General features: G+C 38.1%; 1 long non-coding RNA gene across 1 annotated transcript; it reads right to left on the bottom strand.

The window, feature by feature from the left end:
* Window positions 1–1,234: 1,234 nt before the first annotated feature.
* Gm32631 lies at window positions 1,235–4,427 on the bottom strand. Its single transcript, XR_381229.2, has 3 exons — window positions 3,750–4,427; window positions 3,567–3,656; window positions 1,235–1,383 (listed from the first exon to the last, which is right to left on the bottom strand). It is a non-coding gene; the product is annotated as a predicted gene, 32631 (long non-coding RNA).
* Window positions 4,428–9,417: the final 4,990 nt, after the last annotated feature.

The following is a 9,417-nucleotide window of genomic DNA, read 5'->3' as shown; positions in this document are numbered from 1 at the left end:
ACAGAATTGTTCCTAGCTGAAAGAATTACAGGAACAAAAATGGAGAAGAGACTGAGGAAAAGGAGGTCCAGTGACAGGGAACAAATGGGGATCTAGCTCAGGGGGAGGCCCCAAGGGCCTGCACACTATTACTGATGCTATAGTTTGCTTACAAACAGGAGCCTATCATGGCTGCCCTCTGAAAGGTCCAACAAGCAGCTAAAATTGTCAGATGCAGAGCCAGGCGTGGTGGCGAACGCCTTTAATCCCAGCACTCGGGAGGCAGAGGCAGGCAGATTTCTTAGTTTGAGGCCAATCTGGTCTACAGAGTGAGTTCCAGGATAGCCAGGGCTACACAGAGAAACCCTGTCTCGAAAAACCAAAAAAAAAAAAAAAAAAAAAAAAAAAAAAAAAAGAGTCAGATGCAGACATTTACATCCAACCAATGGACAGAAGCTGATGACCCCTATGGTTGAATTAGGGAAAGGCTGGAAGAAGCTGAGGAGGGTGGTCACCCTAGAGGAAGACCAGCAGTCTCAACTAACCTGGACCCCTAAGATCCCTCAGGCACTGAGCCACCAACGAGGCAGCATACACCAGCTGATATGAGCCCCCCCAACACATATACAGCAGAGGACTGCCAGGTCTGCACTCAGAAAAGATGCACCTAACATTCTAGAGACTTGGGGTCCCAGGTAGGGGGGAAGTCTGGTTGGGTTGGAGGGAGGAGGTATGGGATGTGGAACAGTCAGGATGAACCTGGAGTGGATAAAGTCTGAACTACAAAAAAATTAAAGAATGAAAAACAAAGATGAAAAATCAAGATAGGTTCAGAGTTTGGCAAGACAAGGAAATTAGCATTTTTACAACAATGGCATCAGACTTTGAATGTCGAATCATTCTGTGTTTGCCAGGTTGATGCACACACATAGCTAATGGAACTAGACACCCTAAAGACTCCTTCACCTTTAGATAATGAAGCAAGATGTAGATAATTCTGGGCCTTTCTAAATGTTCTAACTGTTATGCAGGGTTGTGTTTCTTGTTCATACAACTTCCTGAACTGGTAATAACAAAATCCATCAAGACTTTATAAAACAAGAGTTTCATTAGTTGAATTCTTTGAACAATTTCTAAGTTACATAGGTGTTATAATCTAATTTAAGTCAACTAAACACAGAACTCCACTCAAAAGGAGAAATGTGATATAGAGAAACTCTGTTTAACAAAATACATTTTGTGTATATGAGTCTTTTGCCTGCATGTATGTATGTGTAGTAGGAACAAATACATGTATGAAAGTCTGGTGCCTGCAGAGACCAGAGGAAGGCATCAAATCTCTTCTAACTGAAGTAATGGACAATTGTGAGTCACCATGTGAGTCCTGGTAACTTAGCTCAGGTCCTGTAAAAGAAAAGCAAGGGCTTTTAACCACTAAGCTAGCTCTCCAGCCTCAAATCAGCAATTTTTAATAATATATGCAAAACCAGACATTTATATGCTATGATAATTAAATATCTGTTTTAAAATAATACAAACTTGCCAGTCTGTGGTGGCACATACCTTTAATTTTAGCACTTGGAAGGCAGAGGCAGACAAATCACTGAGTTTATGGGTAGCCTGGTCTACAGAGTGAGTTCCAGGGTAGGCCGGTCTACACTGCAATACCCTGTCTCAACACCCAACCCCATAAAATAATATCAATAATACAAACCAATAAAGTTATTCCTGGAGAAGCAAATATATAATCAATATCTGTATAAAAGGGTACTGGTTTGCTGAACTTGAAGTCACAGAGCCTCTACAAAGAGACTACATGACTCTTTCAAACAGGTAGGAGACCCAACTCTCACTTCATTTCTAATGAGCTCTCCCTGTCCAAGCTTTGGAATCAGTGGTTGTATTTTATCTTAGAAATTGATTTGAAGCCAACAAGGGTATGAAACCTAATTAAATATATAGTCAGCAATCACTTCTAAAAACATCTACAAGCCAATAAAATCTACAGAGTAACAGAGGAGATATCCACTCTGTTCAATTCTCCCAGAAAAGTGGTCACTAAATCATGGAATCATGCTGATTATGGCTGCCTAATGGCAAGTATTTGAATATTTATGTCCTTCAGAGTAAATGATTGTTTGACATTACCCAATGGACACTTTTTTACATTCTAAATATTGTAGGATCATGCAAATATTACTGGGCACCGGGGATCACTGTGGAATAAAAGTGTCCATTTTATTTAAAATCTAGGCATTGGTGAGAAGTTGGGCAGGGTGTTTCTAGTACGTCTCCAGAAGACACCATTTGCATAGTCTGCAAAGAGATCCTATGAATGGAGCTCCAGAAACTGTTCAATGTGCCAGTCTTAAAATAAAACTAAATGAGAAAGATATATTCCACAAAGATTAGCATACAGCCACATTATGAAAATAAAAAAATAATTTAAAAGAACAATTTTATTAATTGTCTAATGCCAGAATTAATGCTTCCAACAGTATTTAGACCTTCACATAACACCAAGCCAATGGCATGTAGACACTGAACTAGGGAAAGATATCACATGATCACTATCCTAACTGATAGACTCTTTTGTTTCAATTGAGTTTTCCAATAGAAATAATAGCTTTTAGACTTCTGAAATGTCTTTGTTCTTCCTCCCATCTATATTTATAACCTCAATAGCCATATTGTATTATTTATATTTCTTCCCAAATGTTTTTAGAGCCTTGTAATTTACTGTCACTGAGCATAGCATTATTGTGTTTTTCTGCCCCGCTTTCCCTTCATTAATGAAGACATTACTTTTAAAAAAAAATCTACCCTTGTTAAACACATTTCTGCAACTTCAAATTATATAAAGCTTACAATATGAATAATTTGAAGACATTGCCACATATCATTATTCATTGCTTACCATCTTTTAGCTCATTTTCAGCTAAATTTTTTCTGGTTTGATTTGAATCAGTGTTATCAGTAAAAGCTCACTGATGTATCAATTACAGTGAGAGGATGCTCTAGGATGAGTAACACCTTTTATTTTCTCTATTTATCTCTGAATAAAAATTGTTATTTATGTTGTCATCCAAACAGGTCTTTGAGTGTGTGTGTGTGTGTGTGTGTGTGTGTATGTGTGTGTGTGTGTATGTGTGATATTAGTGTGTGTGTGATATTAGTGTGTGTGTGATATTAGTGTGCGTGTGATATTAGTGTGTGTGTGTGGTGTGTGTGATGTTAGTGTGTGAGTGTGTGTGTGTGTGTGTGTGTGTGTGTGTGTATGTTTGTGTGTGTGTGTATGAGTGTGTGTGTGTGTGTATGTGTGTGTGTGTGTGTGTGTGTGTGTGTGTGTGTGTGTGTATCCATAATGTTTTTCCTGACATGGAGTGTCCTGAAGCTAGTGTTGAGGATGAGTTAGAATCTACCATTCCTTAAGCTGGGTCTCATGAACATGTTTAGAGTCATAGACTGAGTCACTTCCCTAGGCATCAAAACAGAATGGGAAAAATAACCCAGCACATAAAATGTGGATTATTTCATATAGGTAAATGGTAGTCACATTGCATGCCCAACAAAAAGGACAAACCTACCTTCCTTGTGTCAAGACTGACATCAGTGGACACAAGCAGGTCAAGCTAAAGGAAACATTCACTCTGAAGTCTTCCATCATCTGTCATGTTCTGAAAGAAACCTCAATTTACTCCTACAATGAACATCAGACAATTATTACATCATATAGAAGACACAACATATCTCTTAAAGTTATAACTTACCTCGGACAGTTTTTCCAGGAAGCCACAGCAGTCATGGTCTCCTTATGTGTGCCCTGCAATCATCTAGTCAACATCTGGTTATATTTCTTGTGCCCCCCCCCATTGCCACAACAGTCGCTGATATCATAACAATTTTAAGGCAACACCACCTTAAAGGTAGCATGTTTCCAGTAAGCAAAAATGCTTCAAGCGTCAAATTCATCACAGTGAGCAGTCACTGGAGGAAGATAAGCCCTAAGGGTCCCGATGCAGACCTCACACTGTGGGTCCTACTGGCTAAAGGAATAGGGAGATGAAAACATTGTGGGGAGGATGCAAATTATCTAAGTGGCTATTAAATAAAGTCATTTCATGTGTGCAACTGTGAGGTGATCAGACTAGCTAGAAATGAGAACACATTCCAGAAGAGAGACAAATGAGAGGTGAGTGTTTGGAGTAAAACTATGAAGCAGTATGACTGCTACCCATAAAAGCACAAGCCAGAAAAAGGAAGGTTTGTTATCCATGGAGGAAAATGATAAAATGGATGTTGGGGGGGGGGGATTGTTTGTTGTCTCTATGACAAAGAGAGCTTGGAACCGGGAGAAGCTCCAGAGCAGTCTAACTAGTGCAGCTTGAAATCGAAACAAACAGGCACTGTCATTCACTTGGGATTTATTCCACTTTGTAATGCTCAAAGAATCCTTTCAGAAATGGGATAATAATGAGAAAATAATGGGAAAATTGAAATATATTATAAAAGCTTAAGAAACACACACAGATTTTTCAGCACTGTAATGTTAGTGCAGTTGCAATGTATTGATTCGTCATTCAAACAAAATTAAGCTTTGAAATCAACTGCATATGGATTCAGACATTTGAAAATGATATATTTCTTCACAACATAACAGTTGTCCGAACTATATCTAGGAGTGATGGAAAAATGAATGAGAAAATTATTTCACTTTGACTCTTAGCTAAATTAACTCTTTTTGTACCTATTTTGTGTCTCTGGTTTGCATTCTTAGGGTTTACAATGGCTTTTTACATTGTTAATGTCTTTGGATTCTTACACCACTCCAATTTTATAGATAAAATAAGTGAAACCAAGATGCTAAGTCCTTTGTCATGCATATAAGTTGATTTTTAGTGGTAGAGCCAGATTTTGGATATAAGCTTTCATCCAATAGTTTAAAAACTATTGATCTAAAAACATTAATTGTGAGTCCAGATGAAATGAAAATAAGAGATATCCAAAGAAGACTCTTTTTTGAGGGCCTGGATGGTGGCTCCATGGATAAGCATGGGGTCTATGCAAGCAAAAGAACCTGAGTTTGAATCTCCAACACCATTATCAAAACCAAACATGGCTGTGTATGAATCAGACTAGGGAGCAGATGGACCTCAAGGGTGTAGTTGCCAATCAGCCTAGCCATATACAAGCATCCAGTTTCAGGTTTGGTAAGATACCTTGTCTCAGGGAAATAAAGAGAAAGATATGGAATTAATTGATGTCTTCCAGCCTCTTGCATTCTTATGCACACATAAACACACACACACACACACACACACACACACACACACACACACACAAAGAGATCAAGGTAAGTGGTTAAACTAAAGGAAAACAAAGCAAAGAATATAGTTTGAAAGTAAGCAGGGACTGAGTTGGGTTTGTTTGTCAGTTTGTTGGGTTGTTTTGTTTTTTTTTAATCAATTTCAGGGTATAGTTTCCAAATATGAATAGTAAACAATTCTTAGAAATATAAAAGTGGGAGCATCGCCTTTATAATGTACAATCAGAACCGAGTTATTTTCAGAGTGAATAGACTGCTACAGTCAGAGGAGACTATGGTAGCAGAGTTGTTGGCTCTTATCCCAGTTGGCTTGGGAAGCATGTCAACAAAGGACATAACACTGAGTGCTTAGGAACTCCACTATGACTATATGGGATGGACCAAACCTGTATAATATACTTGTTTGATATCTGTATCATCTAATAGATAATTTCTAATCTATGCCTTAAACCAAAATATCAGGTTCAAGGCTTTATCAGCTCTTTCTAATGTGCTAAGAGATAACATATTTTTTTTATGTCTTGGATCTACAATCATCCCTATAGAAGAAATAGTAATAGTAAGCCACAGAATTAGAATCCAGAATACTTTATCACATGTATGTCTCTGTTTAAACTCTATAAGAGAAAAGATTAATCAAATGGGCAAAGCAATAAATCAAATCTATTTTTTTAAAACTCTGATATCTGTGTTCTGATGTTTTTTACTTCTTTTTCTTATTATTTTCTTGTACTCATTCTTTTCTCATACATTATATCCGGACCACAGTTTTACCTCTGTCCTCTCCTCCCAGTTTCTCCCTTGCCTACTTGCCATCCACCCTTCCTTTGTCTCTCTTTAGAAAAGGGCAGGCCTCTCGCATCAACCAAGTATGGAATATCAAGTTGCAGTAAGGCTAGACACATATCTTCATATCAAGATTGGATAAAGCAATCCAGTAGGAGAAGAGAGGTTCCACCAGGCAGCAAGAGTCTGAGATAGCCCCAGCTCCCACTGTCAGAAGTACCAGAAGAAGACCAATCTTCACACCTGTAGCACATGTGTAGAGGTCCTATGTGAGAACCATGCAGGCTCACTGGTTGTTGGTTCAGTCTCTGAGCCCCTATAGACCAAGAGATATTTGTTCTGTGGCTTTCCTTGTGTTTTTGACCCCACTGGCTCCTACAATACTTCCTCTCCCTTTTCCACAAGATTCTCCAACCTCTGCCTAATGTTTGGCTATGAGTCTCAGTAACTGTTTCCATCAGTTTTGTGAAGCCTCTCTGATAACAACTGGGCCAGGTACCAATCTATAAGTATAGCAAAATATCATTAGGAATCATTTCTTTTACTTTTTTGCCAGTTATGTTTGGTTCTATCTTAGGTTTCTGGTCTCTTCTGTCACACTGCATCCTGAACCTCCTGGCAGTATCAGAAATGGGCTTCCTCTCATTGCATATATCTCAAGCAGGGCCAGTCATTGGTTGCCCACTCCCAAAATTTCTGTGCCACTTTTACCACAGCACATGCTGTAGGTAGGACAAATTGTAGGTCGAAGGTAGGATTTGAGGCTAGCTTGGTGTCTCATTTCCTCCATCAGAAGTCTTGTCTAGTTACAGGAGATGTCTAATTCAGGCTCTGTATATATTCCTCATTACTAGGAGTCTTAGGTAGGGTGACCCTCATAGATTTCTGGAAGTTTCCACTGTACTAGGTTTCTAGCTCATGCCCACAATGCCTCCAATTCTAGTTGTCTCTTCTATTATTCTCTCCCTCCCTCTTCTTCACACTTGATTGTTTCTATTCCCAACCCCATCTGCCCCCAGTATACCCATCATGATGTCTATTCTTTTTCCCATTCCCATGAAGATTCATGCACCTCCCTCCTACCTTAAGCCCTCCTTTTACTTGGCTTTTCTTGGTCTGTGAATTATACCATACTTATTCTTTACAGGTAGTATCAATTTATAAGTGAGAACATAGCATTTTTGTCTTTCTGGGTCTGTTAGCTCATTCAGAGATGACTTTTCCTACTTCTAACTATTAGCCTACAAATTCATGATGTATTTTTAACAGCTGAGTAATATTCCACTATGTAAATGTATCACATTTTTCTTTATCCATTCTTCAATTGAGGGATATCTAGGTTATTTCCAAGTTCTGCCTATTACAAATAAAACTGTTATGAATAGAGTTGTGCAAGTGTCTTTGTGCTAGGACAGAGTATCCTTTGTGTATATGACTAGTAGTGGTATATTTTGGTCTGGAAGTATATCCCAATTTTCTGTGAAACCACCAAATTGATATCCAAAGTAGCTATACAAGTTTGCACTCTTACCAGCAATGGAAGATTATTCCCCTTGCTCCACATCCTCACCAGCATGAGCTGTCATTTGAGTCTTTTATCTTAGCCATTCTGACAGGTGTATGATAAATTCTCAATCGTAAATCAAATTCATATTTTTTTTACTTCTTTATTCACAAGTCTGATTATGTGTGTCATGAGATCACTCAAATTACATTGAAATTCAGAAAGAAGACCAAAGGAACAGAATGGTCTACATCAATATCTTTACCACCCTCCTTTCTCTTCTGGCTAAGGCTATCAGTATAGTACATGAGATAAAGAACCCAATATGATCAATTGGCACTTCTTCTGTCTAATTGCTCACAGGATGCTATCTCATACCCAAACTCCCTCACTCTGCTATTACCTATTTCCCCATTACTAGCAATATCCTACATACCACTGAATGGATTGTTTTCTGCCCAATGTACAGGCCTATAAAGAACATTCAAAATTTTACTATACCCACCTTTGCTCCCAGAATCCTTGTTTCTTTTTCAGAAGCATGTAGATGGACATCCTGAAAATCCAGCTATTAGAGTGAACTGGCCCTAGATCCGATAATGAATCTAAATGCAAGCTTTGATTTAAGCATATTTTATACCCAGATAAATCAAAAACAATGTACGTGATTTGAATGTATCCCCTACAAAATCTGGGTGCTTGACACCTAATGGCCAATGTGATAAAGTTAAATAGTGAATGAAGTCTATAAAAATGACTACTAGCCTATGGGGTATTTTCTCTCCTGTATGTGGTAAAGGCCTTATTTAAGAGACTTTATGTAGCATTTGACCCTCTTGCTTTTGTGCATCCTGTCATGCAAAATTAGTTTTCATCTCTGAAGTAGGTCTGAGCTGAACATGGAGACCAGCTCTCATCAGAAAACCAAAACATCAATATCTTTGGTTAGGTACCCAAGCTTCAAGAAAGATAAAAAATAAAATTATGTCCTTTATAAATGATCCAGCCTTTGGGTATTTTATGAAATAACACAAATCGACTAAGTTACGGCAATCATGATCAAAGAGGACTTACAAAGAAAGCTTCCATCTCAAACTACCTTACCGATAACATTTGGCCACCTGTGTACATGGACAATTATCCGTATTGTGGGCACGGTGAGTGGGAGTCAATGCATGTCCTGTTTGATACACCTCATCAGTTGCAATTTGCATCAACTCTCCTTGTTCACCACAGAATTATATAGGGTGAGAAGTAAGAAGAGGTACAAGAATACCTTGGTTTAATTAGCTTATATTTGACTGGAAGAAGCCGTGAGCCAAGGGCAAGAGGTACCTAAATGAGAGTCAAGCAATCAATTGAGGGGAATCAACAAGACATGGAATTAAGTGAAAGACAGACTTCAACACTTAATTCTAGGGGAAGGTAGTCACACTTGATGCTAAATTCCAAAAGGCATAAAAAGATATGTTCGCTTGTTATTGCCTTGACTATCTAGACATATGAACTCATGAAATAATTATCCCAAGCATCACTTAATATGTGCCAAGCATTACTTCAATTTTAAACAAATTCCATCTCTCACATTATACAGTGGAGGTCGTCCTATTATCACCCGATTTTGCAGAGTAGCATATTGAAGCATAAAGTAGTTGAATACATTTATCAAAGAATACCTCACCAATAAGTAACAAAGCTCGTATTAGTTTTCTGAGTACATTGACTTCCCTACTATTTAATATTTTCCTTTGGAAACCATGATATAACTATGAGTAATAGTGAAAGGTGACTAAATAAGAATCCTAAAAATCTACTACAGCAA

This window comes from Mus musculus, chromosome 12, assembly GCF_000001635.26.
Source record: "Mus musculus strain C57BL/6J chromosome 12, GRCm38.p6 C57BL/6J".
NCBI lineage: Eukaryota > Metazoa > Chordata > Mammalia > Rodentia > Muridae > Mus > Mus musculus.
Note: the sequence above shows the minus strand (reverse complement) of the source record. Positions and strands in the feature narration are given on the sequence as shown.